The sequence below is a fragment of the Tyto alba genome, unplaced genomic scaffold (assembly GCF_018691265.1).
Source record: "Tyto alba isolate M040663 unplaced genomic scaffold, T.alba_DEE_v4.0 Super-Scaffold_48, whole genome shotgun sequence".
Taxonomy (NCBI): Eukaryota; Metazoa; Chordata; class Aves; order Strigiformes; family Tytonidae; genus Tyto; species Tyto alba.
Window position 1 is genome coordinate 9,063,225 of NW_024881324.1, and position 26,424 is coordinate 9,089,648.

At 43.4% G+C, this 26,424-nt stretch overlaps 1 protein-coding gene across 12 annotated transcripts in view; it reads right to left on the reverse strand.

The window, feature by feature from the left end:
* The window catches only part of ATXN1 (ataxin 1), a 246,212-nt gene that overhangs the window by 86,634 nt on the left and 133,154 nt on the right, over positions 1 to 26,424 (reverse strand). Inside the window, exon 10 of one of the 12 annotated variants that reach the window (XM_042806654.1) lies at positions 15,850 to 15,944. The exons of 10 other annotated variants lie outside the window; for them this stretch is intronic. The gene's annotated coding sequence lies outside the window, so the exon portion shown is untranslated. Of the gene's footprint in view, positions 1 to 15,826; positions 15,945 to 26,424 lie in introns of all 12 variants that reach the window. One more of the 12 variants, XM_042806662.1, reaches the window with a different exon arrangement.

Sequence of the window (26,424 nt, forward strand, 5' to 3'; positions counted from 1 at the left end):
CTACTCCTGGCTTTACTGGCTGAGTCCAAGCCCTCCCAGAGCAGTGTCCGTGAACCAGCGTCCAGCTGGTTGGGACTCTCCAAGGGGCACTGGCAATGATGATGATGACCACTAGTCTCAGCTACATGCATCTCTGTCATCTCCCTGATGGGCTGTGGCAATGCAAGACACCAGCCACAAAAGTCTTCCCAGCTTAAGAAACTCTGAGCGGGAAGTACAGCTCCTGTGGGACAGAGGCACTGCAACCTCAAGATCCTTCAGACAGATACCCAGGCCCTGGCCACACTTTCAGGACTTTGGTAAACAGCTTCTCTCCTCTACTAAAATGGGACTCTGCTGCCTATCTGACAGAGAAGCACACTGTCAGACATGATCTCACAAGCTTTTTAACTTAGAAAGCAGACCAAAAATAAATAAAAAAAACCCAAACCTAATTTTAAGTTAACCCTCAAAATTTTGCTTAACCCAATAGTATTTTTTTCAAGCTATGTATTTTTTCTTTAAATTATGTGAATCTGAAGATTGAAAGAAAAAACAACCCCCCAAGCTCAAAAACATTTTTTTTCTAGATGTTCAAATGAAACATTTCAGCATTTTCAAAATAATTTCTGTTTTTTTCCCCAATAATTTGGCAATCCAAAAATCTCCTAAAAATTCCATTTCTTATTGTCATTCAACATTCAGGAGAACCTGAACATGGAGTTCAAAGGACTGCAAGAAAATCTTTAACATTTCTGCCAGAATTAGACAGCTTCCAATTATTTTCAGTAAGAGTAGGGAAGTCTACTTCATGCGCACCTTGTCTCCCGTATCAGATTCTGCAGCTCCTGCTTGCGTGGGCTCCTCAAAGCCTCCCTGGAGAATCAGCCACGCATAGCACTGGGCTGAAACCCACCACACTCAGTGGAAGTCCTTCCACTAATTTCACTAGGTGGGATTAGGGTTTGGATTCTGTTCAAGTTAAACAAGGCTCTTGGTTGCCTATACCGGTCACTGAAACGGGAGGCAAGCGTTGCGTGCTAACTACGCAGTTATCTCGCTATCAGTCTGGAATTTATCTTGCAGACCCCTGCCAGCACGTGGTGCTCTGCGGCAAGTACCCTTCTCCATGCACACAGGAAAGATGACACAAAGCAAGGCAGCCTACTCCTCAGGGAAGAAAGGGCAAGAGATCTTGTATTTACCGTAGGGTGCCTTTGCACCACGCACACAGCCAGTTATTATGGGCAGATGATGCGCTGTAAATTCACAAGCTAGTTTAATCTGCTACAACTTGCTCACTTGACCTTACCCGTAGGCACTTCTTTCTGTGATGGGCAAGGCACGCCTGCCTGCAAATGTTCCCAGACACTTTTATGCTTAAGATTTAAAGACGGCATGGTACAAACTTCAGAACACACAGGGAGATCCGCTGCTTCTCGAAGCACAATCCTTGCCTGAAGAGCAGAGCACTCATTCCCTACCTGGGATGATCTTTTTGCTATGCAGACCTGTTGGGCTGTGATGAAATGCTCTTCATCAAACATGTAAAAGAGTCGTAACTTGGAGGGACTATCAAGAAAGGCCAGATTGTAGTACAACTAGGTTTTAATCGGGCTTTGCAATTGATGTTTCAACATGATCAATGAATCATTATCACATACAGCTACCGATCACGTCTTGGCTATAAATGGGAAGTGTTATGTAAAGAAGCTGTTTTTCATGGTCCCACAGCATTACGGTTATTCAAATATTACAGCATAGCCCTGCCTTTGAGTGCTAAATAGGCCACTGAGTTGACAGATTAGAAGTAATTGAGAGATGAACAGATCTCAAATCAAAGAACTTGGAAGTACTTCTTGGGAGTATTTAGATACTAAAATTGGACCCCAGGGCAATCAACAAATAAGAACCACAGTACAAGTGAGCAACTGCAAATTGGCAAAACTGAACACCAGAAGTCAGCTCTGTGCAATACCCTGTATTTATTCCAAAAAAAGGTCATGCTCTCCATCTTGCTTTGAAGAGCAGGCAGTGAGAGATCACCATTTTTCTAGTCCTTTCCTGCAGGTTTTTAATTGCCACTGCTTGCTCTCTTGCATCACGTAATTTGGTTTTCCTAATTCACAAATCAGCATAAGCTAATAAAACTGTTTAAGAGACAGCAGCGTTGTTCCCAAGTTGTTTCGTTGTTCGCTATTATCCCACAACTAATCCTTCAACTCAAATAAAACTGTAATTCATTTCCTCCTTTATTCTCCCTTTGCATGAAATAGTTTTAGACAGGTTCAATCCTGCCCCACCAAAAATGGGAAAGGTGAGGTTGTATCTTCCTGGAGCAAGTGTGATTTCAATTACCTAATGTGCATATCATCTATCATGTTAGGAAAAAACTTCTAAATAATTTTCAACAGGTTTAGCTGATTTTATACATACAGAAATGGAAAAAACAAAACAAAACAAAACAAAACACAAACCATCCAAGAATTAACTGTCTTTTATATTTCAAGGTAATAAAAGCTTCTCCATGCCAAACTTTACCCATCTGAAAAATCTCCTGACATTTTGTCTAGTGTACAAAGACTGCTCCTGATGGGGCTGAGTCATCTTTACATTAATTGTTCTGCTGGTGTAAAAAAGGCTTAAATCACAATTATGTCTACTTTCAGGCAAAGGTGAAAGAATGTCACCTTAGCACAAAAGAAGTTTAATTTGCATAAAAAAGGCAGGTATTACTGATTTCTGTTTAGCATCCATTGCTCATCTGAAGCTTGATTCTCCACACCTTTGCCAGGTAAACAAGTACTTCCCATGGCTTTGCATGTGGTCCATAGTGAAATGCCCTATTTCACAAGGTGTTACACCCCCTTTGTGCAGGGTGAATAACTGTATCTGGGTGCAAGGGAATAGTAAATCAAGTTGTCAGCACTTTGCATACCCTGCAGGTCCTAAACCAGAAAAACAACATGCAGATCATGGGGTTCAGACAAGAAAGCAATCCATCCTGCCTCAGTTTGTGGCAGGGGGCAGAAGGTGTACCTTACCTTCCCCAGCTCTGTGAACACATCCACAGGCTGTCCCAGCCCTGCACACCTTTTCTGTGTGAATGGCATTTCCAGTGCGAGTACTTACTGGAAAAGCAAAGTGCTGCAGGATGGGAACATCTGTGTACAAACAGCAGACAGGACCAGCATGTGGGGCTGAAGGGGTACGGCTGCAGCTCACATCCTCCAGTGGAGGAGCCACTACTGAAGATGACCAGTGATTCTGTGCAACTAGTGTTAACTGCTAGTCATCTAGAAATCTGTGTCCCAAGACTTAATCATTAATCAAAAAACCCACGTTATTTATGATTATTTGATCCACAGCATGTATTTTTCCTGACTTAGGGCTCAGGCAAACCACCCCGTGTTTTAGCATCAACCTATGCAAGCAAACTGGGAATGGGATTTTTCAGCCCTACTCACTGGACATCCGTCCTGCCAAAGCTGTTATCTGGAAACAATGGAAGCAACTTTGTTCCCAGAGCGGTCCCTGCTGCTCTCATTAGCCATTCCCTCACCTCAACTCCTTTGAACAAGCCATCAGAAAACAGATGAAGGCTCATCACCACAGGGGCAGTTGCAAATACAAAAACACGCATGCCAGCTCAGACTCACACCCTCCGTTTACACAATGTCTAATAGCAGTACAAACACAAATCTGACTAGGACCTCTAAGACATCACATTTACACATATAACAGCAATCACAACCACGCTCCTTATTTGTACTTCAGTAATACCCAGTTTTTCCAGTGACACTTGAGGTTAAACTGTGCCTAGCCCTGTGCTTCACTTACTGTGCTTAGTTTACAAGTTCCACGAGATTTTTCCCCACAAAGAGTGCTGTGTGAGGTATTAAAAGAGCAAGTAAAGAAGTGGGCAGTGGGTGCAAGACACAAGACCAGCAGATCAGAAGAAAACTAACAGGAGCATGTCTAGGTTGTTTTGTCTAAGACGCAATAGTATAGAACTGGAAGAAGGAAAATACCTCGCAAATATTTCCTATCAGATGTCAATGACATATTTTTTAACAAAAATCCATTATTCCATTAACATCAGCACCCTCTATGTGCCACTTTCTCATGGCTATCAAAATTGGAATAGTGGGAGGAGAAAGCAGGGATTTCAACACTGATTTACATTTCTCTTAGCATGACAACTTTCTTCATTCTCAGACAGAGGTTTTAAGTATATTTTTAAGTATAAACAACTCCATTGCCTACATGTTTGTAATACAGGTCTTCTGAGCAGAAGAAATTGGAAAAAGAATGCAAATGGTCCATAATAATTCAGGCTCAGAGCCAGAAATGTTGGACTGAAACAAGCAATAAAAATAACCACTCTGGATGCTTCTGTTACATGACATAAATATTTTTATTTTTCTTTTGTGGAAGCTATTATGCAAAAAATGCAGCTCAGCTTTGACTTGAGACAATAAGCCTCCTGCATATTTCAAGAACTGAAGCACCCTTGTAACTTGTTACAGATGAGAATGGGCTCAAGGACTAGGCCTTCATTAAACATACAGACATCTCACAGATTATGACCACAGCTCTAATGCAAACAGACGGTGTTGAAGGGGGAATTCAAACACTGTGAGTCTCAAAGCGTAGCTGCACCAAAACCAATCGGTGAGGTTCGGTTTATTTGCAATATTTTAACAAGACAAAGATAAACCACCCAAAGAAGATAGTTCTGTGGGTTGTAGCATTAACAAATACCAGCAAATAGACTTGATCTTTCGTGGCAGGAGTCGTCCCAGCGGATGCCCACTGTACCAAATCCCTGGTGCCAGCAAGACTTGAGCCGGTGCCGCGGCTTTTGCCTCACGGGGCTCAGCCACGGGTTCCCACAGCTATTGGTCTGCCTACTTACAGAAAGCTTTCAGGGAGCAGCTTCTCTGTAGCCTCTACCCGTGCAGCAGGTTGGGCTGAGGAGGACCCGAGTAACACGAGCCGCCAGGCTGGGGACACGCACGTGGGTGCGGGCACAAACAAGGCCACCACGTGAGCCTGGCTTCCTTAGGAAGCCAGCCCAGGAACCCTCCTCAGCCTTCTCCCCGCTTCCAGCGCGGCCACGTCTGCTGCGCTGCTGATGCAACAGTGAAACACAGTGCTAGAAAACAAAGGTACTATTGACTAACTTTTTTTTTTGCAGGATTAAGATGACTACGCTAACTTACAACAAAGATTTCGACGATTTCAACACCGGGTGCTAAGTAACAGGAACACGGCTTGGCAATAAATCCAGAGATTACCTGTTGAAACATTAATGGCAAACACCTTTTGATGTGGGCTGCTTTATGTGGTGCAAAAGCCAGCACTGTAATTATGCATTTCCTTTCTATGAATCAAGTATTTAAAAGTAAAGTATTACTTGGGGGGGTGAGCACGTGTGTGTGTGTGTATGTGCATGTGCGTGCGTGTGTGTGTGTGCTACAGGAAATACTCTACAGCTGAGCCTGCCATTTACCAGCGTGGCTGCACGTAGTAAATCTGCAACAGGGGACCTCAGCCGTTTCATTCATCGTGCACCAAGCAGAGGGCTAAAACAATTGCCACACTTAAGACAAATGCCAGCGTGAGTCATAGCAGCCAGAGTGCAAACATGTTTGCTGTTGAGTGAGTCAGAATATCACATCCTGAATTCACAAACCTTCCTACAAATAATAATTTCCGAAATTGTTGCATTTCTTGAATACAATGCAATTTTAAGTGCGATGCAGAATCTATAAAGGCTTTCCTGACTACAAAGAAAATGTTTTTCTCCTCTTCCCTTTTCTTCCTATAGCAGCAGGGTGTCTACAGTGACTGAAGGGGTAATTGCACTGATGCATACTTAGCAAAACACAAACATGGCTCAAAATAGGTGACAAATGAGAGATACACCACCCCCCCTCCAAAAAAAAAGAGAGAACTAAACAGAAGCCATAGGACCCTTTGGTTACTGTACATGCTCTCTCTATCAGCACTTCTTTGATGCTCTGACATGTTTTAGCATGTTCAGCATTCAGACAAAAAGGAATGTCATGCCGGGATGGGACACAGACCAGCTACGAAAAGGGGTGAGAAAGGCTGGAGAATGGTGAGAGAGGCCGTGGCAGCATGCTGCCCGCGAGCAAGGAGGGACCCGGCCTGCCACCGTGCTCGATAGCGTCTGCACACACAGCAAAAGCACCATCCCACTTCAAGGAGTGCTCAGCCTCAATACAGCATAAAGCGATCGTTCCTCCCTGAGAATAAGAACATACCTGGTACTGTAATAAATGGTATTGATTATCCGTGACTGCCTTTAATTCAGGAAAGCATCTGAATCAGAAGTCATGAAAGTACCTTTTGAAATAGGGCTGAATTTGAGGCTAAGACCAAATCTATGCACGGGAGTGCTGATAAAGACGTGTGATGTCTCCGTGAGCAAGGCAAAAAAAAATTTGTGATTTTGTGTATGGTTCGGGAGGGGTTGTTTCTAACTCGATTTTCAGTTAGGAATTTAGTCTCATCTTACACGAAAGGGAATTCATACACATACAAACCTCCTTACATCAAATCAAGACAGCCTTGCTTTCTCCTAATTGTTTTGTGGAATAACCACTCAGAAGTTCATTTCTGTTACCTTTCTCAGGCAAAATAAAAGGCCTTTTAGAAAAATTTTATTGCTAAAACAATGAAATTCTCCTGGGAACGACTTCGTTATGGAAATGAAGTGACAGCTTCTTTTATCTAGCCAAGCAGCAAGTCTGCATTTATAAAAGGCATTCTGTGCACGAAGTACAGTGAGTGGGAGGACATGAAAATGCTATTTTTAATCCAGATTTCAGCATTCCTCCCATACAGTTCTCCTAGAATAATAACAGCAACAACAATAATGATAATTAATAATGCCAAAAAAGGGGTATCATCTTAAAGGTGAGTGGCATGCAAGAAAGGAAATTGTAGTTAAGGACTTGTAAGATTTAAGGACAAATGTAAGGTTCCTTCAAACAAACTGGCATTGTGCCATGAATTTCACAGGATTTGAGATTTGCCCCCTAAATTTTATACTGTGATTTAAAAAAAAATGCAATAAATTATCATTATGTGCAACATATGCTACATCTCTACCATTTGTTTTCTTGTATCAATTGTTATTTTCAGAAACACCACTAAATGAGAAGTTAACCGTGGAGTTGATGCTGTCACTATATTTGGGTAACTGACAGCTTTTAGACCCAGGGAAGAAAGTAAACCTTGAGATAATCCAGGGCCAAACAATGTTTTTAAATGCAGTGAGAACAAGGGTAGGATACAGACTCTGACCCAAAGCTTGAAAAATGACACTGAAAAAAGATCCCTTCCTGATTCGCTGACCTTTGGATCTGTCCCTCAGAAGACTGTCACAGAGCAAAAACATTGAATTAACACATACAGAGAAAGGGTGGGCCAAATCCTTGGTTTCTACCAGGAATACACCGGCTCCAGAGCGCCTGGTGTGTAATGATCCCAGGGTAAAGTTAGCCCTGATTACGGCAAGATTGTTATTCAGTTGTGCCATCATCTACCAGTAGTAATTAGGACAAGACTTTGCATTTCACACCTAATAGAAGTTAACGAGAATGAGCAGGCAGGAACAAAATGCATGGGAGGCACACGCACGCTGAGGTGCAACATAAAACCTGCTGGTGCGATCGCACTTGGAGTAACCCCACCACTGGAAAGCCCCCATTTCACGCAAAATTAGAGCAAGCTGGAGAAATCACACACGGTGTCTCTCCCTCTCTTACACTCGGCAGCTCTAACACAGAAACACGTCGGAGTCTGGCACCGACTCGTGTTTCAAGCTCAGGAGCACCCACTCCCCCCACCCCCCCCCCCCCAACACATGCGCCTCCACAGCCCCCCCCCTCGCACATCCCCTGTCTCACGCTGCTGCCACGGGGTACCAACCCTGTCCAAGAGATTTCCCTCCATGCTTTTAGTCCAATGCAAAACCTCCATCAGGAGTAGCATAAAACGTGCAGGAACCAGCACCCTTGGCATGCTACCCACCCTCAGTGAAAAATCAGCCACCTAACTACTCAGGTGTGATCTGTTTCCGAAAGCTATTATTTAAGCACCATTCCGGGCACGCTTGGAGGCACTTCTACTCTCTCACCCTCCTACAAGATAAATTTTCATGCTATTAACCTTTATTTGCCTTTTATACAGTAAAATTTAAGTCTATTAAAATATAGAGTTCCAATTCGATATTTTGATCACCTCCATCTGCTTCATGGGAAACGTATGGTGGTAAAAGAGAAAAAAAAATACATAGGACTGGAATAAGTTAGCCCCGTTTTCCTTTTTTGTCCATTGCTTGCTGCCAAACACGCTTGCTGCTGGTCACTTGCCTAGCTCCCTGCCAGCAAATGCTCAGCTGGGCACGTCACCAATATTTAACCCTCGATAAAATTAAATCGCAATAATACTTTGCACTCATTTAGGGTTTTACATATTACAAACACTGTAAAAAAAAAAAAATAACAGCACACTCCATAACACCCCTGCAAGGTAAGTTGAGCATTATTATTCATGCCTTATGCAAAAGGAAATTTCACTGGAAAAGGAATAATCGACCTGCCCAAAGCTATGCAACACAGGTGCTCCTGTTTCCTGGTTCATTCCTTATTCCAAGAGACTGAGCTCAGCCTCTCCTGAAATTCAGAGAGAGTTAAGAGTGCTGCCTTCATTTTCACCTCTTTGTGCTGGTGAAGGAAAGGAGAGAGCAGGTCTCCGAACCCAGGGGTATGAGTGGTACGTGGGTGACATGAGGGTGGTCCCTGGTTGCATCAGCTTGCAGTGGCAACAGAATCGATGGGACCTGCGGCGCTCCCGTTTCCACCTCCCTGCAGCAAGTGAGGATTAGCTGCAGAGAAGAATTTGGTCTGCGGGAACATTACAAGCCCCTTTCACAAAAGACAACCAAGTTTTAGTATCTGCATACATCTTCTAGTACCGCAGGGAAGACAGTAGAGGACTCAGCAGGGTACATATACTGCACACTGCTCCTCATACTCCCCTCCCTTCCCTTCCCCTCAACTGAAAAAACGGTAAGACTGAACAAATAAAGCTTTTATCCAGGATAAACAGCAGCAGGGCCAGAGCAGTGCCCACTGCCTGCTCTTGTAGACTGCAGCCATCTCTGTCAACCTTTGTGTGGCAGAAAAGGCCGTGCTGGGCTTGCCTGCAGCCGGTGCTGCTGCTGGCATGTCGGATGGACCTGCATTTTTTAACCGCCTCTTTGAGGTGAAAGCCTTCATGTCACAGGCTGGACAACAGAGTAATGTAGTCAGAGATCCTGTTACATCACCAGCTGCTCATCCTGCACCGCTGCCAATGGCCACAGCGTGGGTGGGACTCAACCACGCTTACTACGTCAGAAATCAACAGTTTTTCTACCTGTAAAAGATCTGTACCTTTATGTGCAGTAACACGATTAAAGCAGAAAAAAAGCTAGCACTGTGGATGTAATTATCTTGGTTAGAAAAAGGGCTTTTACTGGCAAAGCTCATCCCAGTTCACTGATGAAGCAAGCCATACCTTTGATCAAAGCAGTTAGACTGGAAAAGCACTTGAACATGTTGAACAGCTCCCAAGCTAAGACAAGGGTTAAGCAGAGGGGTTTATCTCACCTAAACTCTCACTTTTAACCATGTTTGGTCGGGTCAGGGCCAACTTAGGATAACCAGATCCTCAGCCCTGGCTGCAGGTTTTGATTGCCCTGAAGCGCTAGCTCCAGCCAAAGTCTCTTTAGCTATCCCACCCAGGAGTGCCGTCACCCCTGCAGATCAGCAGATGAGCTCCACAGTTTAAGTGGATTAGCTGTGCTCAACGACTCTGCTACATCCAGTTCTGATGTCGGCAAAACTCAAGCTTCAATCAGCAATGATCTTATATTCAGCTGCTTCGGGAGGTTTTGCTGCAGAGGACAGAGCTGGGTTAAGGACAAACCTGAGTCATTCCTAGGCTCTTGGAGAAAGATGGGCTTGCAGCTGGGACTCAGTGGGCAGCCCAAGGGGCTCAGGGAGCCACAAGTCCAAGAAGATTGCCCCCTCTTGCACCCTCTCTGGCACCAAGGTTTGGGGCTGGCTTTCCACTACAGCATGCGACTAGGATGAAAAGCAGCAGCCTGGCATGCCACACATCGCCTTGTCATGACTTCTTACACAAAATCCTCAGCAGCGGCACCCAGCAGAGCGGTGCTTAAACCGACACAGTAACAGGGTGCCCTCCTGATCCCACCCACCCTAGCCACCCATCTCAGGATGGGAGGAAGAGCCTCTGCTGTGCCTTCACAGCTACAAAACTCAGTTCCAGCACACTTCTCTCAGAAAGCAATGAATCGCAATTTCCCAGGTACACTGTATCCTTCTCTCAGCCACTCCTCCCAAAGGCAGCAGGCAGAAGTGCCACATAACATAACATAATCAGTGTGAAGTTGTAACAGTGTGGGAGAATGTGGTAATTCATGGAAAATGTCATCGACCAAAAGGTAATTAGCAGCGAGTCTAAATGCAGAAGCAGAAGGGAGTGGTTTCCTAACAAAACAAGCCTCGTTAAAAAAAAATAAAAGAAAAAAAAAGAACACCCTAAAACTTGCTTTCCTCAAAAAAGCAGCATTCTCAGGAGACTGAAAGCATGTGAAAAAAAATACCTCTGTGAAGTTTTCCGTAAAGATTATTCTTTAAAGATTTGGCAGCCATTTCTGCTCTGTCTCCTAATGCTATCGAGTATAACTATGTTAAGTCAATAAGCAAAGCCACTTAAAGTTTTTATTTTGAGGTTTTCTAGGCCAAGAGAGGAAGCAGTGTGATAGGAAAGTTTTCAGAAGTGGGAGTTGTGCCTGCCTTGCTTCTAATTGTAGTGAAACTGTCAACCTCTGCGTTGTGTTTCAAGACTTTACACTTCAAAATCATTCCCTCTGTGCTTTGAATTGCTATACTTTTAAGCTAACTACTTCTAAAAGTGCTGTTTAAAAACTGACATCTTCAACCACATTTAACGTTGAGAATAAATCTAAATTTGCAAAGTCTCATTGGGTCCCTGCAAAAGTGCAGATTTTTTTTATCGTACTTGACAGCCAATCTCTTGGAAATGATTTGTGTGGAAATTTAGTTTAAATTACTTCATATCAAGACATTTAAGAGAAAATGTGGTTTTCGTTATAAGCTAAAAATAATGATGTTCTTTTTACCTTAGATTAAAAAAAAAAAAACAAACAACATTCAAGCAGCAAACAACACTGAAACCAATTAGTAATTTTACAACCTAAAATCCTGCCTACATGCAGGCATGTATTAATAGTATTTCAGAATGAGCTGCAGATGCACGTGGATAAAAAAAATGAACTAGGCTGACTTGCTTTCTCCCTTGCAAACTGCCAAAAGAGAAAGTGAGTCCACATACTATGGTGAGAATCACAGGCACTCACTGCCCTTGGAAAGATGTTCTCTGACTCTGAGCATTAAACTTGAGGAATCACCCCATCAATGCCAGAACAGTAAATTCATAGATAAGCCAACGTGCTAAATTTCTCTTCAGTGCCCAGACCTGATCAAGTAAGGAGACAGATACCTACCAAACTGCAGGTTGCTGAGGAAGCCCAGTGCTTTCCAAGTGTCCCTGCATACATCTGAATTTCAGAGTAATTAGGAGGCCATACTCCTTACACGATGTCATGAAACAGAGAATATTTACATTGCTTTGGCTTTAATGATTTTAAAATAAAGAAGATTGTTCTGGGATAGTAAAGACAGTTAGGTTCAGTAAGGCTCAGGTATATTTATACTTCATCTCTCAATGTGGTAAAACCAATTCAATGTAAATGTTTGCTGCTAAGTATTTGGGGAGATGGAGAACAGGCACGTAAGCAGCTCAGAGCATGCAGGCTCAGAGTCAGCTCAGCCAGAAGCCATCTTCTAGCTAGCATGACCATGCCCAGCACAAGAAAGCCCCAAGGCTGACTCCAGCTCCCATGTAATAATTTCACCAAACAAAAAATGATTATACTGTACCTTGTGGGGCTCAACAACTTTGAAGTATTATCTCGAGGTCTGCCAAAGTTTGAGGTGTTCCAGATGCCAGGTTTCAATTTAAACTAATCTATTTTTCATATCCTTCTCCTGGACTCTCATCTCTCTGGTTTAAAGGAGGACAGCACAGTACTTAAGCCTGGGAAAAAAGCTGCTACCACTGCTCACGAATGACTCCCCCTCGTAACATTTGGAGATCGTATTAATCACCTTGCAAGGAAGTCCCACCCCACTCTTTGCTCACCACATGATGGATGCTCAGCTGGGTCAAGTTGAGATGCCACAAACAAGCATCCACATTGGCACTGGTTATTTCTGCACTTGGGAAGCAACGATACGTGGCCTCTTACCACCATTTCTCCATGCACGGATATGATTCCTCCCCATCTTCTCCTCGTCCAATGAAAAAAAGCCTTAACCAGACAGGGGTGATGCTGGCAAAGTGCCTTCTACTCCAAACTCCAGCACCAGCTTGGGCAAGAAGTGAGGAAATGCAGCCATGTCACATGGGAAACAGCTGAGCTATCGCAAACACGAGCCAGCAACCCTTTTGACTAACCAGAAAGTGCCCAACCCAATCTTAGTTTCCAAGCGGAAAGGCTGCCCTCCGCTCCCTCTGCAGACTCCAGCAGAGCTGCATCACCTCCTCAAATATCCCTTGTCTGCCACAGCAGTCCAGCAAACATTACCCTCTAATTGCTCCCACAGTACACAAATCCCTTCCTGGCTTGGCACAAGGTGAGTATGAAGTTTTTGCCAATCTTGCATTTATTTTAACTTGTTTCCCCCCTTTCCACTTCATGTGAATCATCCCTGTTTCCCAGCATCAAAGAGTTAATGGAAGAAAGAACCACCCTAGCATGTGCTTCATGCAAGGGTAAGTGGACTGGCCAGCTACCAAAGCAGATCGTTAAAGACTGCACGGAGCTCCTGATTTTTTTCCCTTGACTGCAATAAACGTAAGAATTGAATGTGAACATAAATGTAAACCTAGACCACATCTGCTCATAAAGTAAAGTCTTTGTACGTGCACAACTGCCATTAACTGTACACAGAATGCTTCAATTTCATGAATTCTCCTACATTCAAAAGCTGACCTGCAGTCCGCCCCAGGCAGCCAATGTGAACTGCATGCTCAGCAGAATTGCACGTTAAAAACAGAGGGGAAACAGATTATGCTATAATACGAAATCAGACTGCTAGGAAAGGGAATCATTTGTGCAAGCACTGTTAAATGCTCAGAGTATTTTGGGCACACTTCACCACACTGGACTAAAACACATTTATTGTGGTTCTCATCTGAAAGGCAGCACTAGGTAACGGGTTAATGTTATTTGCCCCTTTCATCACAGGCATGAGTAAAACTGGTGCTTTCACAACTCTGTGATACTCCACTATTAAACTTTTATTTTGAATTAATTGAGGCCACTCTGCTATTTGAAGATTTATATTCCCGCAATTGCATTAATAGCTTGGAGGAGCGTGTCTTTGTATATGCACATAATTTCTTCCCAAAATCTCTCGGGCAACTTCAGCTGTACATCTCGGGCCATCAGCATTCACATTTCTTCTCAGAAGATAACTGAATTCTGATACAGTATTCTAATTTTAACTTGTTTCTTGGCATACATGTCAGACATAGACTGTGTTTTTGTGGAGTTCCCTTGGTTAATTATTACCAAATCGTTTGAAGGTTCCTCCATCTCAAATAAGGTATAAGCAGCTAGGACCTACCTCACAGGACTCAATCTCTGAAAGTTTCATTTTGAATGGCATAAATGACCTTGGGACAGCTTATTTCCATGCTGGTTCATGCTCTGATGTGACCTCCCCTGAGGAAGACAACTCAGGAACCCACTTGCCCCAAACCCACTCGTCTCCTATTTTAGATTCCTTCCTATTTGAAGTCTACCATAACTGACCTATAGGCATGAAATCCACCCTGGGATGTGACTAGAGACCCCTTCTACAGTCTGTATTATCATTATTATTTACATGACCATTATTAACAACAGCAAAATATTTTCATGTACACTGCTAGCGAATTCAGTTTTCGCATCTGTTATCAACAGAATTATGCATACAAATAGTCATTTACTCTTACATCCTGGGCTTGGAGACACAAAAAGAGGAAGTGTAGTTCATAGCTGGCGCCATGGCATCTACACCTAATACTGCAACCGCAAGTTAAGCAGAAGTCTGTGGTAACCCAGTCTATTTTCAGTTATCTAGTACTTTCCTAAATCATGACTAGTTTAATTTTTAAAAAAAGGAAAAAAAGCTAATGACAAAAAATCATACTCAGATTTCAAAGACCTAACTGTGTTGCAAGGTGCACAGTAGATCATGCTCGGAGTATTTCACACATAAATATCAATCAAGAATTTTGGGTGCTTCCGCTCAGGGGTGCTTAAATTTGTGAATCATGTGGAGGGCCACCTCTGCCTCTCTGCAACAAAACGGTAAAAATGAAAGTTGGATCTTTGGGTTGAGAAGTGCAGTGATTTTGCACAGGAATTGCACACACCCCATCTACTGGCTTTTCAGAAGACTGAGAATTGTAACAGGGGCAAGGCGAGTTTACCTTGCTTTGAAGCTGTTTACTGAGCAATGCCTGTGAGCTTAGTGCTTGAAGCTACAGGAGACAACCGCCTACCCCAGGTGAGCCACAAAGCAGTCTAGAACTGGCCAAAACTGTTCAGCGCCTACAGTGGTACACACAGGTCATAGGCTAAAAAAGTCACCTGGAACATCAGAGCTTCTTGCATGTTACAACAGAAACATAACAGGAATCAGAGGAGAAAACGTGCCAGTTGACAGAGGCCTTGGTTGTGCTGTGTGCCTGCTGCAGGGACTGCCGTGCTGCCCTTAGAGCAGGCACAGGGGTAACATCCAGCAGAGCAGAAAAAGGCAGCAGACATGCACCCACAGCAGAGGCTTCAGTCAGTGTTGCTGTTGTGCCACCACTGTGGTACTCCGGGAGCTGAGCCACTGTAATTTTTACTTTGAGAAGGTGGCACGCCACTTCATTAAAAGAATTCACAACAGCCTTCAGTCATTGAGTCAAAAAGGGAACTTGAGTTACGCTGTGGCGATCAGGATGTTTGATCATAGCAAATCAAAGAATCTGCTCAGCTCTTCTGACAGCTACCCAATGCCAGTGCGATCTCCCACTCCTCTAGTAGTTTGCGAAGCTTTAACAGCAGATGGCAAAAGTACTGAGATTAAATCCAGTGCTAACAGCAGCTGGGATCACTCATAGTTTTGCCATTGGAGTGCCAAATTGTGACACTTTTTTTCCCAACAAATTAGTAAAGTTAATATACCCACACTGCAGTGCCAAGGATATCAACCAGAGTTTGCCTGTTCAGTTCTAACTCCAGAGTTGCGGGCAGGGGCTCACAGAAGTGGCCAGCAACAACTGCAATGTTGATTTGTAGTTTTAGGAGACTAAATAGATCGAAATCTGTCAATACATACTTTATCTTAATGTGAAACTTTCATAGGCAGGTAGACTGTTACTGACAGTTGTACTGAAATACATGGTGGTCCACGATGTGAATTAGGAGGAGTCTCGACCCCTTTTCACTTGTGACCTACCCTGGATTTCAAATTAATATCTTTAGGAAGCACTTGGTATTAATATGCCAGTGCTTTGTCACACAGATGCATAACAGATTTCTAGCAAAAGCTGAAATCACATAAATTTTATTTGCATATAGGGTCAGAGCTGTTTTGAAAACAGACTTTTCAGTTACCTATAATGTTTGATGGAACTCACTGTTGCAGAAAGAAAGTATTTTTCCTTCATTTGCTGGTGTCCTCATCACGGACCAAAGTCTGCTCTCGCATCCAGTGCAACTTCAGCAGAGTGGCCTGGGGTGAGAGTGATGTAATGCATTAAAGGTCCAATTTTCAAATAACAGATCAAATTTCTTTTCAGAATACTGTTTTTACTCAAAGCATTTAAAGCCAACTGCTTGGTAAGAGGCTACTGTTGCTGTTGACCCCTTGTTTCCATTTTCTGTGACAAAGTTGTGAAGGTATAGTACCGTTCTAAGCTGTACACCAGCCAAGGAGAAGACAGTGATGGTAACTGGTATTTGTGTTTTGTCAGTACCGGCAAAGGTGTGTCTGCACAAAGCTGTGATAACTGTCAGCACCTCAAAGCAATTTAGATCTTTGCTTGTTTGTGCGCCAGGCGATCTTAAGAGCTGCAGATCTCTTGCTTCTAAGCACTAATATCTCAGTAACTGCAGCTATACAAGCTCCCCAAATTAAAATAGCACATTCATAAATTTCTAGGAATACAGCAGAGTTTGGATGACACATTATTCCAGTTCTCAGTTTCTTCTGGACACAAAGGCATCCTAGATGTCTTAAAACTCAGCCCTTCTTCAAGTGTCCAGCGCTGGCACCAGACCCACTGCAGTGCCAGAGCATTTCAGAAACTAATCCAATAGCTGGGGACATGTTTTTAGGAAGTCTTTGCAGAAGGCGCCTCTGCCAACAAGGTTCAACAAGGTTTCTGCTGGTTACTTGAGAAGACATATTGAATGTTAACTGGTATGTTTATCTTCTTTAAACATGGAACTTCCTTTCAAACAACATCTAATAGGGCAGATTACTGGTTTAATACTAATGGAAACTGACCAAAAAAAATACTCTAGATTATTTGGCTGGCTTACCTTAAAACCTTTTCCTGCTTTAGTTTCCACGCAAAACGTATCAAAAGAGTATTCCTATCAATGGAGAGCCTATAAACTAAGCATTTAAGGAGATGGAGAAAACTACATTTAAAACTGCGTTGTGGATAAAAATGCCAGAAACCCCCCCAGACCAACTTAAGGACCACCTCTGCAGTTGTTACAAGAGCTACTTTGGAAAATAAAAACTTAGGGAACCATGCTATATAAGGACATTTGAAAATGCTATTCCTTTTCTACAAAAGGCAGTTTCTTCTCGGTTGCCATCACGGTTCATTTGGCTAGGGACAAAACTGGCTAGCAAACTAGTGTAAAAAGGGAACAAGTAAATACTGGCATTTTAAGCGCTGTTTCTAAGCAAAGATAAACAGCAGTGGTCAAATGACAACCGGCCAGCTCTCTCTCCATGCCTACTTGAATGGACAATGGCGGCTAACCACCTGGATCGAGGCTGTCAATCCATTTAAATGCAGAAATGCTTTCATGATTTCAAGGCAGAACAAGTATTTCCTTTTGTCTGCACACTTTTTAGAAACGTGAACAGTAACTACAGAGCAGAACATAGATGCCTATTAACAAAGCCAACAACAATTGCTGCTATGTCCAAGAATCAACAAAAAAACCCACATACCAATGTATTCCAAAGGCATTCGCTCACAAAGCAAACTCACTCCACGCAAGCCCAAGCACAGAAACCTGATAGTATCTCATGATTTATGTTCTCTCAGCAGGTTGTACTGGGTCCTCCAGATTCCGGGCTTGCCTTTGAAAGCAATTAAGTTTCTAGCACTTCTGGGAGCGACAAAAGCTCTCACTATGAAAACCTGCATGCTGCACTCTCTCTGAGTTTGCAGCCTGGCAGACTGAAACAACAGCACTGAGAAGTGTGAACTTCCCCCACTTAACTCATCTGGGAGTGCTAGTACATGAAGGGTCATCTCTAAACTTTGAAGCTATTTCCAAATTATGTCTTTGTCCAGCACCCAGCCAGCCAGCTGCCACTGTGACTTGCAAAGCCCACTCTGAGCCTGGAAAGAAAAATCCCTTTCCTCACCAGCCCGCACATAGGAAACTCTGCAAGTATAGCTAACGTGAATTATTCTAATTACTCAAAAAGACAGAATACCCTTACCTACGTTACAACATGTCCAGAAACCGCAATGAAACCTGAGTCCTGCTGTGCTATGCACCATACAAATACACACAGGAGACAGCACCTGCTCCATGGAGTTTACAACTTGCACAGAGTAAGCTGTACCTAAGGGGGCAAGGGCAAGAAGCACATATACAGAAGTGAGCAACAGGCCTTTCAAACAACTACTGTGTGAATGCTGTTTCTGAATTATTATAGTAAAAGAAAGCTGCCTGATCAAAAAAATAGATCTGTGATATGCCCCTGGCTGAATAAAACAAACAGAATAGCAGCAAAGTCAAACTACTACACAGCCCAGCCCCATCAACAAAAGTCCTAGTGCTGTTCTAACATCAGACTGCTGGGACAAGGCACAACATCTTTACCTCCTCAAGAGAAAGAAAAAAAAAAAAGCCAAAGCCATTTCTCATCATTGCACTTATACTAGCTATACTACAAACAGAAATGATCTCGTGAAACCAGAGCAAGAGTGAGATGGGCTGACAAACTAGGCAGCTGGGTGCACGGAAGGGCGTACACGGGTGGTACCCTGATGGGCTCTGCAGAAGCTGCCCAGACACCGGATCTGAGCCCTGAGTCAATAGAGACAGGCAACTCCTTCCAGGCAGGGTGGTGAGCCACCTCTTGTTTACCACAAGGCACCTTGGCCTGAGAGCCCACACAAGGGCAGCTACTAAAGGGTCACTCTTACACAGGGAGTTCGCATGTCATTTACTCTTGTGGCAAACAGATTCGCCAAGACCAACATTTTCTCACATGTCAACTTATTTCTGCACCTTAGACTCTGCATGTTTGGTTTTCAGAGTTGCTGAATCCTCATAACTCCAAATGAAATCAGCTGGAATGATACATCCTCAGTACTCTGGGAAGTCACCAACAGGTGTTCTGCTAATTTTATTTTTTATTTATCAGTGTACCTGTTTCCTCTGTTATGCAGTAAGACACCCAACTCCTAGAACACTGTGCTAGTAAGAGACATAGATAATTTCAAATAGTGTCATTTTCAAGATGATTTAAGCCTAGTTATGAGAGTTAACTCAGCTCTATTTCCTTGCTGACAACATCTGTGGTTTCAAAGCTCTACTTTTTTGTATCTCTCACTCACCTCTTGCTATGCAAGGACTTACAAATGCAGGAAAATGATTTATCAGGGAGACTTGCAAAAAATGACCAGACGTGATTTTCTATCAGATTTAGAAGACAGTAAGTTAGAAAACACATTTCCCCTCCTATCTCCTTCAATTAAAGTTGCAGTTATTTTTAACAACCAGAGGTAAACACTTTTGGAGAGAGAAATGTGCTTAAAGAAGCATACTGGCAGAAGTGTGAGATGCTTTGATGTACTGTAAGCCCTCTTTAAAGTGCTTAACATCTTCAGACAGAAGGTACTGAACAACTGTGAACTTGGTTACAAACAGTTCATTACACATACAAATACATACAGACCTGTCCAAAATGTTAAGTCATGAACTAAAAGACAAGGAAGTATCAGAAATACAGCCAACTGTGCAACATTTCATCTTCTTTCTTAATTTTATGATCACACAGGAGTTTTCTTCCCCAGGAAATGGTGCCATTCATGGTATAGTAGAGCTGGTGTTACTGAATAAGCAACACTCAGTAGTTTGCTTCATTCTTACTATTAAAAATGGTCTTGAAACCCATGCTTTAAAGACAGAACAAGCTATTTCCTTATAGGTTATTTTCTGCCTGTCACCATATTACCTAACTGCCTGATATACTAAAATTAGTACATGTTCTCAACACCCCTGGGAGAAGGTTTTTTCCCCATTGCGCAGACAGAACTGAGACTCGAAGAAACTGAGGTTATGGACAAAGGTCCCTTCCAAACCCAGCTATGCCGCTTGATGAGGTTTTCCTCCCACACGTGCTCGGCACCAGCTGCCCCTCTTCCTGTGATGACTGTCTCCCTTCAGAAGTGCTAGCAGTCTGGTGTAAAAGCATTTTGTAATCCATTATGTTGAAAATAAACCGAAGCAGCTACAAACTACTCTTTACGCTCTTCTATGCTAACCCAGTTTTGCCTCCAGCCAGCTGGGAAGCGCTCACTCCGCCCCAGAGCAGACCAAAGAGGGGCATTTCCAAGGGGAGGCACGGTGAGCGTGTGGAAGCTTGTGTTGACACAGGCAGACCCAGAAGAGGACATCTGCACATAGCTACAGGTCAGAATCATTAACAGGACTGAAACTTTTAAATGCAAACAAAGAGACCTCGTCCATTGGAGGCACTAAGGTAACTGCAAGCGGGAAAAGAGGTCTGGACCTCACGTGAACCAAAACATTAGGGTTAAAACATACAATCTGTGTTCACAGATTCATGCTGACAGCACATAGACAGCAAGACTAAGGGGTACGAACAGGCGGAATGAGATGAATTCACACGAGGTACCACTGCCAGCAAAACACTTGTTGCATCCTCTCATTGGAGATTGCTTCTCCACCACTGAGCTGCTTGAACGAACTGCATGAATGCTCCTCGTCCACTTCAGTGCCAAGTCAGACACTGTGAACAGTCTTAGCACCAGTTTAAGCTAAGCTCTGTGGTTTCACACCAGGGTTTTTGCACTGACAAAGAGGGACAGCACCTGCATAATTCAGTCTGCTGTCTCAGTAGTGCTACAAGGCTGTATCAAGGACTTGGACTGTAACAAACAACCAGAGGTGGAATGGTCTTATATTTTCACACCAGACAGGACAAGCAACAGCCAACTTCAGCCTCAGGAAGAAGAAACTCCATCTCAAAGTACAGAACAGAAATTTGCCTCTGACCTTCTCTCCTGTGGCTTCAGTCCTGCTGCTTCCTTCCTCAGACTCTTTACCTCAGCTTCTTCCTGGGTCCTCATCTTAATCCCAATCCCATCACACAATCGACCCCTGACAGTCACACCAGCTCCAAAATGCTGTCCCTACACTTGGTGTTTGCATCCATAACCACCCCCACATCTCATTGTTCAGACAGTCCCATGTTCCCCAACACTGCTCCTGAACACATCTCCCATAGCTTGTGTTCTCTCTCCATCCATTTCTTCCGCTCCACCCTGTCTGGGCAACCAACAGCTTTGCTGAAAACATGGGAGGACAATCTCCTTCCTGCTTCCTATGCCTAGGAAGACAGATGTAGCAATATCAAACCAAGTCCTTCAGCTTTAAAATACAGTATGATCAGCGCAGCACTACCTAACAAGCTCCTGCTGTGTAGGTACAAAATGAGACACTTCAGAGTTTATAAACTGACTGATGACAGAAAAATTTCCTGTAGATGAGAAGGTACACTGGGACAACTCTACAGCCAAATTTGAAATATCCACCCCCAAATGTGAAGGTGCTACATAGCTACTCAATGAAACAGCTGGCCTATTTTTAGAAAAGGCACAAAAATGCAGAGTTTTGTATCTTGTTCTCAAGACAACCTGAATCATTCATGCTGAAATGTAAAGAGGAAGAAAAATCAACATGAAACTGCCACTGAGCTTGGAAAAATGTCACTTTAAAAGGTTATCCTGGAAAAATACTAAATGTTTTGCAGTGCCGATTGTAGGCAGTTCAACCAGCTTTTCTTACATTATTTGCCATTTCCTACAGTCATCACTGAGAAAGTCCCTTAAACAAATCCATGATGTAGAATAAAAATGAAAGAAGATTATAGGCTCCAGTGATGTCTGGACATATCCAAACAGGAGAAACACAGACTGTAATAAAGATGATGCCTATTAACAAGGCAATAGATGGTGAATGCAGAAAACAAGACATCGTTGTGTGCAGAGATTTTTTGATTCAGATATGCAAGAGACAGGAAAACCAAGTATCACAGTCACAGCCTATTTACAAAAATTAGAAGGAAGTGTTGATTGGTTTCTATAGACACAAACATTGATATTCATACTAGAATCAAACAATTGTTCTTACAAATGGAAGTAAGGTCAAACTCTGATCATTGTAGTTCAGTAAATGCAGAAAGCAAGAAAATCCTGTTGATACATAACCTTCAACACCTAAGATGATTCAGCTACAAGAAAGCAAATAAAATTACTTTAAGTCAAACATTTAGTTATTTCTTCATAAAAATATGTAGCTTTTCAGTAGATGACTCAAATGTGAAAGTCTGTGGTCTTTGCTCTAGCAGCTGGGCAAGCTGGATTCTGATCCACTACGCAAATGACTCAAGTGTTTTTCAGTCTCTAGGGTGCCAGTTGCACTCCTGAACCCTCTGCAGAGGGAACCACCACTGCTGCTGAGCCTCAGAAGAAAAGAGCAACAGGGTATGAAACATAATTTCCCCAAAGGTGACTACCACCCAGTTTTATGGCATGACAGAGAGGAGCTGTGAAGTTGCTTTCTCCTTGTGTAACACTTCTGAAAACAAAAGAGGCAAAAGGTCTAACTCTCTAATTTTATTGAAAGAGAGGTAGGGCAGGCAGATTCTCCCATGAAGCATTCCAGATTTATGCTTTGCAGAGTATCCTTTCAAGACTGATGCTAGACCTCTCAGATTATAAGAAAGATGTTTAAGCAGAGGAAGAAAGAAAAATGCAAACCAGGTCCCACTTACATGGGATCTTTCCCTTTGTTGGATGGGACCTTCCTATCAGGACAAACTTCACTTGCGGGCCTTAGTCCTTAGTACTTATTCTCCTCCCCACAACAAGAGGCAAAGCGTGTGTTGGCAGGAATGATTTCAAAACCAGAAGAGTCTTATAGAGCAGCAGGCAAGCAGCCTCCAAATGCAGGGGTGGAACAGAGCTACAGATGGGCTGATTTCAGGTTCTCCTCTGGAAACAAGGGAGCTGGGAACAGGTCTTCAAAGGGTCTTAAAGCACTGCTGAGACTTTCTGAAAGCCTCTTAAGATGAAAGTCAGGGACCTAAACTCCATTGTACTGTACGACACAAAGTTTGCCTTGTTCAGGTGTCTTCAAACATCACAAAACCTGCCTATTTCTAGCAGTAAACATAGAAATAACTGACTTTTACACTGCCCATAATAGACTACATCTACATTGTGAGAGTATGAAGCATTACTGCCGTATCTGTGCAACCATGATGAGAGCCGTAGTATAAAGAAAGCCTGTGCATTTTTTTTTTATCTCATCTAGACACAGCTCTAAGTAGCCGACTACTGTATTAAGTTGGATTTCCTGGCTCTCACCTATCTGAATCAAACAAACAAGCTCTGCAAACATTATTGTCTTGTCTTCTGCATTCACCCATTATATAGGTCTATTATGTGGACCAAGCTGAACTTTTTCCTCCACTGGACAGGTCAATATACATGGGAAGAACCAAAATGCATGCAGCACAGGCTACCAGGCTTTCCCAGTAATCCCAAAGAGTTAAGCAAGACCAAAGAAGCAGCAAGGAAAACGGAAACCTTCCTGAATTGAAGATGAAATGAAACTAGGCCAAACCAAGGGCAATCTACCAAACAGTCTCATGGTGAGGTCTCTGGCTGGAGAGCTCCATTCCTCCATCTGGTGAATTTATCTTGACTAGGAAAAGAATAACGCAGTACAAGTGTATGTAGCTGCAACCTGGTGTGAGTGCCAGGCTGAGCAACAGGTTCACGCAAATCCCCTCACTTCCAATCAGAACTGCTGCAAGAACGAGCAAACCGAGCCCAAAGATATGCTTATTTTCTGAAAAAGAGTAACTGTTCAGATCACAAGACAAGACATAGATGTGTATGGCCTGACTTTTATTTCATTGGGCATTCTGGAGTTCATTCTGACTCACATGGGTTTTGAATACCCTACCTAATAACATCCACATCCCACAGTGTCAGGTACTTAAATCAATAATTGAGGCAGGTAAGCAATAACTCACCCTCGATGTCCTTAAAATCATCCTGATTTTACTTTGAGTTTTCCAGGGAAGTCATATACACAGTTCTCTCATCCTGACAATTCATCAGTCCCTAGACTATGCACCAAGTCCCTGTAATGTTCCCCTTTGGCTAGCAGAGAACTGAACAGATGTGGAAAAAAATTCACTGACTAGCGAAGAAATTCAGGGCAAGAAAATAACCCAGAATTACCTGGACTGTGTCCAGACCTCTTTACAGCTTTATGAAGAAAAATGTTAGGAAGCAGAGGATACATGTAACAATTTGAGAGACCCGGTTTCCTAAGTGCAGCATGAAAGAAACATGGTGGCCCCACCAAGGGGTGTGAGGAAGATTTACATCACCATAATTCACCCAATAGTGCTTTGGTACAAACCCACATGAGGAGTTCTACGTTGAGGAACTACAGCAACTTACATCAGATGAGAATGTGCCTCCCTGTATCTTATGAAATAATTATTTAAAGTTCAGATGGTTATGGACTTGACACAACATATATCCTAAAACAGTACGTTTGGAATGGGAAATCTCAAGGGAGAGCCTACCCACCATGTCTGAGACAGGTGCAGGGCATGAGAGCAAGGGCTCTGAAGAAAGGGGAGGTTTTCTGGAGCAAGAGTGAGCATCTGTGAAAAGCATCCTTGAGATCCCACTGGATGTGGTAGGGAACAGGTCAGGGCTCTTCCCCTCTCGCAGCTAACTCAGAGCAGTCTTGAACAAGAACAGAGTCGCCATTCATACATGGAACACAGGTGAGAAGAGACATGCACAACTCCCTGGCCAGGGAAAACAGCCCAGGGTTTAGCCTCTGCTTCAATGCTGTAAAATAGCTTTGAAAAGCTGTAGAGAGAGGAGTGAAATTTGGGACAAATGGCTCTATTTGTTACCCATGCTTTTGTTACAGGTTTGTGATTTTTTATGACAAAGCAAAGAGAGAGAAATAATTAATGAAAAAGGTCATCTGAAGGTTTGAGTCTCCCGAGAACTGCTATCCTAACTTGGAAGGCAAGGCAATAGCTGACAAAATAAAGAGGAATTTGCGTAAGTGGAAGCTTCATGGACAAGCACTGTCACTCCATTTTGTTTTGAAACAACAAGGCGATTCAACCAAGTGCAGAAGCTAAATGCAGAGGGTGCGCTGCAAGTTAAGACAACTGAACTTTAGGAGCTGGTACACAGATTGAAGTCTGTTCCACAGCCTTGGGGCAAATTTCATTCTCTGAAGCAGTACTTTAGAGGCAGAAACTGTTCAGTGACGTGCCACTGTCTCTGAGCGCATAAATGCTCCCAGTCAAGGATGCGAGTTAGCTGAGGTAACTGAGCTGTGGCCACACTGGAAAAAAGGGAGAAGAGAGAGCAAGTGAATGACAGTGGCACCAAACAAAAAACACTGGGAAAGGATTCAAGCAGAAGGGTGGCCTATGGGATAGAATAGTTGCCTAGGATTTGGGAAACTGATGAAGTCAGACCTCAACATCAACGAGCTCTTCTGAGCCCGTCCTTCAGCCTTTCTGTAGCCCACCTGCAAAATTACACCCGTATCAGACAGCAGGAGTGAGCACTCCTGTGGGCGGTGCACCCAGGTAGGGGAACTCTTCTGTGGAGTGACAGAGCTCCGGGAGGAGGTGAGCAGGTTGAGGAGTATCAGGGAGCGTGAGAGAGAGACAGACCACTGGAACACACCCTACCTTCCCTGAGACGGGCAGACAGGACGCAGGAGACGGAGGAGCCCCTGTCCTCTCTCCGTGTGGCTGAACACAGCAACTTAAGACATAGAGGGCAATGGTGACAAGCTCCTCTGTCACCACATCTCCTCTGTGACTACTCACCTCCCCAGGTGCCCTTGAATAATAGGTATGAGGCTCTGCAAGTGGAACCGAACAATAATGAGGACAATGGTTCATCTAGTTTGGAGGTGTTGCTGAGGTTAAGTCTGCCTACGCCCTGCATCAAAGCTGCTTCCATAAAGAAAAAAAGACGGGTCATTGTCATAGGAGACTCCCTTCTGAAGGGAACAGAAGGCCCAATATGCCGACCTGACCCACTTCTTAGGGAAGTCTGCTGCCTCCCTGGGGTCTGGGTTAAAGATGTGAAGAGAAACCTTCCTGTCCTGATACAGCTCTCAGATTATTATCCATTGATTTTTCAGGTAGGCAGTGATGAAGCTGCAACAAGAAGTCTGAGGGCAATCAAGAGAGACTTCAGGGCCTTCGGGAGACTGGTTAAGGGATCAGGAGAACAAGTAGTGTTCTCCTCTGTCCTTCCAGTTGCAGGAAATTATGAGGGAAGAAACAAGAAGAGCCAGCAGATCAATACCTGGCTCCGAGCCTGGTGTCACTGGCAGAATTTTGGGTTTTTTGATCATGGGTCAGATTACATGACACCAGGCCTGCTGGCAACAGATGGGGTTTACTTGTCTCAAAGGGGGAAAAGGATCTTTGCATAGGAGTTAGCAGGGATCACTGAAAAAAAAGAGATTTAAACTAGGTTTGAAGGGGAAAAGGGATAAAACCAGGCTCACTAGAGATAAGCTTGAGGGCAGCACGCCCATGTTTGAAGGACATTGTGCTAGTGAGGTCCTTCAGTCTGCTGTCTCAGTGGAGGTAGGGGATAGAGATCCATGTTGGTAAGAAAGACACA